Consider the following 9,334-nt stretch of genomic DNA (forward strand, 5'->3'; position numbering starts at 1 on the left):
CTGAGATACAAGTGGTTAAGTCTGGGTGTACTTTGAAACTAGACCCAACAGATTCAGCAATGAGAGTACCAGCATATTTCTGGATTCCTAACTACAGACACAGTGTGAGCCTCCTCGAAGTCATGTTTTCACTGGTGTGATAAGTCTGTGTCTATTCAAACAAAAAGCCAAAGCAAACACTTCTTCCATTAGGTTGATTTTTGCCACGGCAACAAGAAAAGTGCTACAGAGAATTGGTACCAAAGTGCTGTGATGAGCCTGACCATGTGGTTCTTGGGCTTTCTGGGGGAATTTGAAAGATTCTGGCACAATGGGCTAAAGAAACCTTAGAATATTGTAAGCAGAGCTTGAAAGGTCATTCTGGTTAGAGTTTGAAAGTCTAAAGAAATACAGTGGAGGCCAGGCTCATGAGGTTTTAGAGAGGAGTGAGTCTCAGTCTCTCTCTCTCTCTCTCTCTCTCTCTCTCTCTCTCTCTCTCTCTCTCTGAGTTTTTAAGGCAGGGTTTCTCTGTGGCTTTAGGCTGTCCTGGAACTAGCTCTTGTAGGCCAGGCTGGTCTCGAATTCAGAGATCCACCTGCCTCTGCCTCCCAAGTACTAGGATTAAAGGCATACGCCACTAATGCCTGACTAGGAGTGAGACTCTTATTGTGCTAGACGCCACTTACGTTTGAGTCTAGCAAAGAACTTGAATACATTCTGTCTATATACTGAAACTTTTGACCAATGTCAAATTCTAAGGTAATAGACTAACTTGTTTGTTTTAGAAATTTCAAGACAGTATAACTTTCAGGCTGTGGCACAGTTACTGCTCGTTGTTCTCAGTCAGTGCTGCAGTGACAGCACAAACATGAGAAATTTGCACATGGTTAAATCAACTGTGATTGTCAAATGAATTAGTACTAGTAAAGAGAAACCTCTCACTCTTCAGTGGGAAAATAGGGAAGATACCCCAAGGACAAGACTCCACCACTGAAGACTCCAACTTGTGAAAGTAAAAATTCACCTCAAAAGATGAGCCTGAATTGAAAATGCTGCTGATGGGCTTACCTGCCTAGGGAAGCTTTTTCCCCAATGTTCAGCCACCAAGATGCATAGAGGCAGCTACAGCTGTGGTAAAAAGAGGCCACACTACAGCAGAACCTGGCAGCAGACCTTGGAAGTGTCATTCCTGGAGCTGGTTCTGTAGATGTACAAAATGCAGTAGTTACAAAGTCATGAAAACTTATATGTATTATTATTTCTAAAAGCTGCCAAGACCAGGCAATGTGAAGCAAGGTCAGATCTTCTACAGGACTCTGAGGAGACCATTGCCTGAGGCTGTCAGTGAAGACTAAGTTACAGTGAAGCCTGGCATAGTGCTATACACCTCTAGTCCCAGCACTTGGGAAGCAGAGGTAGGCAGATCTCAGAGTTTATGGACAGCCTGGTCTACAGAGCGAGTTTCGGGACATCCAAAGCTACATGGAAAAACCCTGTCTTGAAAAACACTAAAAAAAAAAAATACAGTGGGGACCTTAGGATGCTGAAAGTACCAGGGCCATGGAAGATCATCTGAGGAAAGCTGCAGAAGGAAAATGGAGATAGCCCAAAAAAGAGACTGCATGTGCTACTGGCCACAGAGAGAGAGGGTTGGTAATACCAAGCTTGTTGAAATATAAGTAATGACAGCATAAATCCTGATGCATATCATGTGCTTCAGGATTTGGTATATTTCCTACTGGGTTTTGGTCTTGTTTTGGCTATTCTTTTCTCACCATCACCCCATTATTTCTCTTGGCTTATGAATGTTTATTCTGTGCCATTGTCTATATTCAAAGTATGTAACTTATTTTATATGTAATTAGCTCACAGTTGCTTTGAGTCTCAGAAGAGACTTTGAACCTTGGAATTTTTTAAATTTTTAATTGACAGTATCATATATTTATATAATGAATTTTGATTTCATACCCCCATTCCCATTTCTCACCTCCTTCCCTCCCCCACTGGAGGTCTTCTCAACAGTTTCTGATCCTACTTTTTATGTGTGTGGGTGTGGGTGTGTCCTAAGTTTAATTAGAATTTCTTGCCTGATGGTCCTGGGAGGTTATTTACTAGAATAAAAGAACAGCTTATCAGTAGCTACACCACTGAAGGAAATGATATCTCCCCCAGCAACAGGTGACTGCTACTTTAAAAAGGTATTGGGGCGCCAGAAGTTAGTGGTGCATGCCTTTAATTCCAGCACTCAGGAGGCAGAGGCAGGTGGATCTCCGTGAGTTCGAGACCAACCTGGTCTACAGAGTGAGTGCCAGGAAAGCCTCCAGAGCAATACGGAGAAACCCTGAAAAAAAGGTGTTAGGCCTTATGACTCCTCCCCAATCCATGATGAAATGGTCACATGTCCAACCATGTGCAAGTCTTACATGGATAACCCCAACTGTGTTTCATGAGTGCAATGTCCAGCAGGTGACTTTTTTGTTACAGATCTCCCCATTCTCTGGCTGTTATATTCATTCCTCCCCTTCTTCTGTAGTCATACTTGAGCTTTAAAGGAGATGATATAGCTGACCCATTTAGAATGAGCCGTTGAAGAGCAGGAATGGAATGATGTATTTTGTTGTAGAGTTGACAAGTGGTAGACTTATGATGAACATCTTCATTAATAGTTTGACTACTTTTGGAATCACCTATTGGACACACCCCTGGGCATATCTGTAGAATGTCTTTGAGAGAGGTGTAACAGAAAAGACCAAACCAAATATGAGTGGCACTGTTCCATGGACTGGAATCCCAGACTGAAAGATAGGGGAAAAGGAAGAAGCCAGAAAATACCAGCACTCATCATTATCTGCTTCCTGTCTGCAGAAGCAGTATAACCAGTTGCTTCATGCTCCTCTTACTGCCATGCCTTCCTCCCCATTATGCACCATATCCCCTCATACCACAAACCAAAATAAATCCTTTCTTCAAAGGGGGAAAATTGATGTAAGTTGACTGTACATTTATAGAGGAATTAAGGGCACCTACAAGATTTAGTGCTGGAGCAACTGAGGCAGGTGGTAACAGTTACTGAAATACGTTGTTTTCTTATCAGACATCAAGGTAGAGTTATTAAATAGACAATTCCATGTAGTAATGTTCAAAACAAAATAAAAGAGTTAGATATGGGGATATAATTTAACAAGGATTGAGAAGCAGAATAGGATAATAGATATTTAAGCCATGGAGAAGATCAGAATGTACCTATATGTCTCCAGTTATTGTCTATAACTTTAAGAAAATTACTGACTCTATAAACTTTACTTCAGGGGCTCATATTTCCTAGTCTCATAGAACTACACATAGCAGCAGAAGTATAGCTCTTTAATAGAGCATTTCCCTAGCATGAGTGAAAACTCTAGGTCCAATTCCCAACACACACACACACACACACACACACACACACACACACACACACACACACACCTTGTATCAAATGAAAAGCTGCATGTAATGTACTTTAGGACAGATGCACACCTTTAATCCAAATATTTAGGAAACAGAGACAAGTGGATCTTTGTGAATTTGAGACCAATGTGGTCTACTTACTGAGTTCCAGGACATTGGGGGATACACAATGAGATCCTGTCTTGGAGAATAAATAAAATATTAGAGTCAGTACCTGACATATAGTTGAGAACTCACAAAATTACAGCTTTTAAAATTTTCCAGTGTGGTGGTGGTGTGTACCTTTAATTCTAGCACTTGGGTGGCAGAGGCAGGCAGATCTCTGAGTTCAAGGCCAAGCTGGTTTACAGAGTGAGTTCCAGGACAACCAAGGCTACACAAAGAAACTATGTCTCAAAAAACAAAAAGAACAACAACAAAAACCTGCACCTCCCTTGGAAAAACTATAGCCGATTATATTTAAGCTTTTCATGTTGTTTTATTTTAACTATGCAAATATGTATACACCTTATATCCTCCTTTTTGTAGGGTATGTATGTGTAGTGTGTGTGTGTGTGTGTGTGTGTGTGTGTGTGTGAGAGAGAGAGAGAGAGAGAGAGAGAGAGAGAGAGAGAGAGAGAGAGAGAGAGAGAGAAAGAGAGATTCATGTTCATGTGTGTGCAACTGTTTATGTGGATCAGACACCAACATCAGTTGTTTTCCTTAATTGCTTTCCACCATCGTTTTTTGAGACATGGCTTCTGACCAAAACTGGAACTCATCCATTTGGTTAGGCTGACTGGCCAGTGAGCTCCAGGGATCTGTCTGTCTCCACCCCTCCAGGGCTGGGGTGACAGATGCCAGCTGCCTACCTGCCATTTCACATGAATGTTGGGGATCAAATTCAAGTCAGGCATTTTACCAAATGAGCCATCTCCTAAGTCCCTCACCCCCAATTTCTAGAAAAGAAATTAATTTTTTCCCAGAAACTTTCTCTGTGATCTAATAAATCTTTTAAAAACTAATACTATAAGCAGTGTCAGAATGCATCTGAATTTTTGCTTCTCCTACTCCAGGATAAGCTTTCATAATCAGGTTCTTGGCAATAGTCATTCCATTCATATTTGGAAAGTATCTTAGATTGAGGTTAGCTTATGGTGTATGGAGCTATTTCAGGAAAACCAGTAGAACAGCCTCTCTAAGGTCCCAAATTGGCCAAGGGATGACCTACATACATTAGTAGGGTTTTGTTTTCTTTTGTTTTTTCTTTTAATGATTTCCTCTGACAGGTATTGCCTGTGTTATTGTTGTCTCAAGTATGATGATTAGTGGGTAGAAGTATAGTACTCTGTAAACAATAGGACATGGTCCTTGGAAAAAGAAAATAAACTAATATTTCCTTTGTGCCGGAAGGAATCATTTTTGGTAATTCAGTACTCTCATTCCTATATCTGAATAAGGTTTGAAAAAATTGCTAGTGCCAGGTGATGGTGGTACAGGCCTTCTCCTCCCCATCTAATCCATACTTCTCCTTTATCATTTCTTGTTTGATTGTTATTTGAGACAAAGTTTCACTGTATACCCCTGGCTAGCCTAGAACTCACAGAGATCCACCTGCCTCTGAGATCCTACATGCTAGTGTTAGCTGTCACATCCAGATTTTATTATGTATGTTTGTTTGCTTTTGAGACTGAGTCTTGCTATAGAGCTCAGGCTGGCCACAAATTTATAGCAATCATTCTGCCTCTGCCTCTTAATGTTGAGATTATAGGCATGTACCACCACAACTGGGGAAGGGTATTTAGTTCAAAAAGACTTCTCTATGGGTTCCAATTTCTAGTTTATTGTGGTGCCTTGTGGATGTATTTGGGTAAATGAAGGAGTTTGTTTGCACTTGTCAAACCAACCACATATTCTTATTTTTGTAGCTTCAGATGGCGCTCAGACTGAAGAAATTATCCTCTGACTTCCACATATTTGCTGTGGCACATGCATGTAAATGCACACATTCATATGTGTCCTAGAACTCAATCTGTAGACCTGGCCTGGAACTCACAGAGGTTCACCTGCCTCAGCCTCATGAGTGCTGGGATTAAAGGCATGAGCCACCACTTCGAAGCTAGCCTCAACATTTTTTAATCTATTGTTTCATCTGTCTAACCTCTCTGCTGATCTAATCCATGGTTTCAAAACTGTTGTCTTTCAAATCATTCCAAACTTGACACTTAAAACCTAGCATGTATGTGGAGCATTGGTGGTGCACATCTTTAATCTCAGCCCTCGGGAGGCAGAAGCAGGCAGATCTCTGAGTTCAAGGCCAGCCTGGTCTACAGAGTGAGTTCCAGGACAGTGAGACCTACACAGAGAAACCCTGTCTCAGAAAGCAAACAAACAAAAAAACCTAGCATGTAAGTCATCCTTGTATCTTCCATTTGCAACAAGAATCCACAAGTTTGCTAGTGTGGGGGTCAATTAATTATAAACCAGAATCTGTAGACCAATAGTCATTTATTGACTTCTTACCTCAAAGTATAGTGGATCTTGCAAACATTAAATAAACATTGGTATCTCATCTGCTAATTCTTTTAGGTCTCCATGAAAACTTGAAGGCCATAAGAAAGAGAAGAGGAGGAGGAAGCTGGATGTCCATTTCTTCTGGACCATTCCTCATCTAGGACTTCTCTGAGGTACATGTCCATCTCACCTCCCACATCTCCAGCTTTCAATGCTTCATTGCAACTTAAGGTTGATACAGAAATCAAAACAGACAGGATACAAAGCCCACAGTGCAACTTGCTTGTCGCCACAAGGACTACAGATAGGAGTTAGCTGCCACAGTCCAGAAACAGCAGTGCTGGGTGTATCCCTAGCACACCAAAGCTTTCAGAAATGAAAAAGCTTGTCTTCGGTCTTTTACTTATTTTGGTTTTTTTGTTCTTCTGGTATCTTCTTTTGGAAACAATACCATGATTTAAAAGTCATAACAGGGCTCCCGACAGCTCAGGACTTCAACATTTGCCAAGCAAACAAAAGGGTCTGTCTGTGCTTGATTCTCAGCACCAAACAACTACAACCAGCCCAATCACCTCTTCCAGCTCCAGGAACCAAAGGTCACCTCTTCCAGCCATGTTTCAAGATGGCAGAGAACCAGTTTCTCTATATCCTCAGTCAATATCAGTAGAGTAATAATGGAAAGCTTATGGTATATGACTTTTAAATTTTTCTATGAACTGCTTCACATTTTGCTTTTATGAACAGATAATTTTTGAGCTGGCAATCCAATGCTCAGTGGATTGACATTTCTTACTGAGCCTCATGGCACCAGCTTGATCCCTGGGACTCACGTGGGGGAAGAACCAATTTCTGCAAGTTGTCCTTTGACCTACATATGCACATGTACCTACATGCATGCACACATACTAAATATTTAAAAATAGGTGGTTTAATATGCTCAGAAGCGTGAGTAACATACTCTGCTGCCAAAATACTAGAGTTCCCATTTTAAAGAGTTTTGAAGGACATTAAAATACTAAAATCACTACATTGTCTCTCAGTGTTACTAAATAAAATGGTCCCAAAGTGCTATATTAGTTGTCAATTGGTATATTTCTTTGTACACAAATCAAAGTATGTATGGGCACATTTTCCAAGGTGCATGGAAGCTGTGAGCCTTGTAGTTTTCTACATGAATATATGTGGGAAGTTGCAAATGGAGAGGATTAGACACGGGTATGATGTAGAGGAGATATTTTAACAGAATGTTTTTTTTCTTTGAGGTACTGGGAATTGAACTCAGGGCTTTGTGACTAAAATAAGCCCAATCTCTTTATTCAACTTTTTTTTACTTGAGGGTTTTGTTTTTTGAGACAAGGTCTCTTTGTGTAGCCCTTGCTGTCCTAGAAATGGATATGTAGACCATACTGACCTTGAATCTGTAGAGATCTTGCGTCTGCCTCCCAGGTAATGGGATTAAGGCGTGTACTACCACACTCAGTTTTGGGGGAAATTTTTTTCTGGTTTGGGTTTTTTCAGATAGAATCTCCCTGTGTAGCCCATGCCGGACAGAATTTGAGGCCTTCCTGCCTTGTCTCCAATGTGCTGGACTCATAAAGTCATATGTTCACTATGCCTGGCTCTATTCTGCTAACTATTAAAGGCACCATCGAACTGCTTTGGTAGCAAAGGCAGACTGCTGCCATGATGGAAACTAACACTAAGACAATATTTATGCCTTTTAAATTTAATAGCTTAATTTTGCTTATATGATTTAAAATAACAATTATATTTTAAGCTGAAACAACATATTAGAGTTGTCATGGTAGTAGCATATGCCTTTAGTCCCAGGAGGCAAAGGCAGGCAGATCTCTGAGTGTTAGGCCAACTTGGTCTACAGAGTGAATTCCAAGACAGTCAGGGCTACACATAGAAACCCTGCCTCAAAAAAATTAAATTAAAATGAAAATATTTGAAACACAGAAAAGGCACTCATTGTGTTCCAGCTGTTTAACAATCAAAGATACACAAAACATGGCAATCATTTTAAATATGAAAATGAGAAACTCACACACTGTTTTCAAAAATTAAACCACCAATCCAGGTGGAGCACACCATTAATCCCAGCACTCAGGAATCAGACAGATGGATCTCTGTGAGTTAAAGACCAGCTTGGTCTACACAGGTCAGCCAGCGCTACATAGGGGACCCTATATCAAAAAACTAAAAAATTAAAGGCACCGCTATATAGCAGCCCCATAGGCTTCAGAGCAGAAAACCCCACTAATTATGTGATCTTAAGCAATTTATTTACTATCTTTTCAGCCTGATATCTCACCTGAATACAAAATAGGAATAACTATTTTCTTCATTTGATTGTAACAGATGACTAAGGATTCATGTCATATGGAAAACAGAAGAAACACAAAACTTTGTTTAGGCCTAAATATATACAAAGATGACCATTTAGTCTGTTTTAAATTACTAACCATTAAATCTGTTTCAAGCAGCATTCATTTGCCAAATTATTGAAAAGGTCTTACCCACTGCTCTTACAGGCCTGTATATTAGTTAATTCAACGAATCAGTCAACAATATGTCAGGCATAATGCTGGCTATTTAGGTTAAGAAGACGAATAAAATCATTTCAGCCACTGACATGCTCATAGACTAGTAATATGCATTTTAAGCCATGAATCACACAATAATATGTTAAATATTACTATCATAGTAGATGATGATCTTAATGTTGGGAAACGTTAAGAATCTGACTCAGAGTAGGAAGCAGACAAGATTGTCAAACAGGACTTCTAAGGGATGTGACTGGCCTGAGCTGAATATTTGTGGAAGAATAATTAATGTTCTGGAAAGAATTTGTAGGTATAATGATAAGAATATAGGACAGTGGCTAGAAAATTGCTTATCATTAAGAGCACTGGTTGCCCTTCCAGAGGACTAAGGCTTAAGTAGCAGCACCCACATGTCTTAGTTGCTTTTCTGTTGCTGTGGCAAAACATCATGGCCAAGTCAACTTTTAAAACAAAGCATTGAATTTGGGGTTCATAATTCCAGAGGGTATTAGAGTCTGTGACCCTCTTGGAGGGGAGCATGGCAGCAGGCCTGGTGCTAAAGCAGTAGTTGAGAGCTCACATTTCATCCTCAAGCTGGAGGCAGGGAGTCAACTAGTATGGCATTGGCTTTTGAAACCTGAAAGCCCACCCTCAGTGACACATCTCCTACAAGGCCACACCCAATCCTTCCCAAACAGTTTTAAACTTGGGACCAAGCATTCAAAATTATGAGCCCAGCTTGGGGTAGGGGTGGGGGCTGGCACATGCCTTTATTACCAGCACTCAGGAGGCAGAGGCAGGCAGATCACTGTGACTTTGAGGCCAGCCTGGTCTACAAAGCAAGTTCCAGGACAGTCAGAACTGTT

At 40.5% G+C, this 9,334-nt stretch overlaps 1 long non-coding RNA gene across 1 annotated transcript; it reads left to right on the forward strand.

Annotated features, from left to right (window-relative positions):
* The first annotated feature begins 543 nt into the window (after positions 1–543).
* LOC113835544 lies at positions 544–6,990 on the forward strand. The gene is made up of 2 exons (XR_003485178.2): positions 544–1,628; positions 5,995–6,990. It is a non-coding gene; the product is annotated as an uncharacterized LOC113835544 (long non-coding RNA).
* The last annotated feature ends 2,344 nt before the right edge of the window (positions 6,991–9,334 follow it).

The sequence above is a fragment of the Cricetulus griseus genome, chromosome 4, assembly GCF_003668045.3.
Source record: "Cricetulus griseus strain 17A/GY chromosome 4, alternate assembly CriGri-PICRH-1.0, whole genome shotgun sequence".
In the NCBI taxonomy this organism is placed as follows: domain Eukaryota; kingdom Metazoa; phylum Chordata; class Mammalia; order Rodentia; family Cricetidae; genus Cricetulus; species Cricetulus griseus.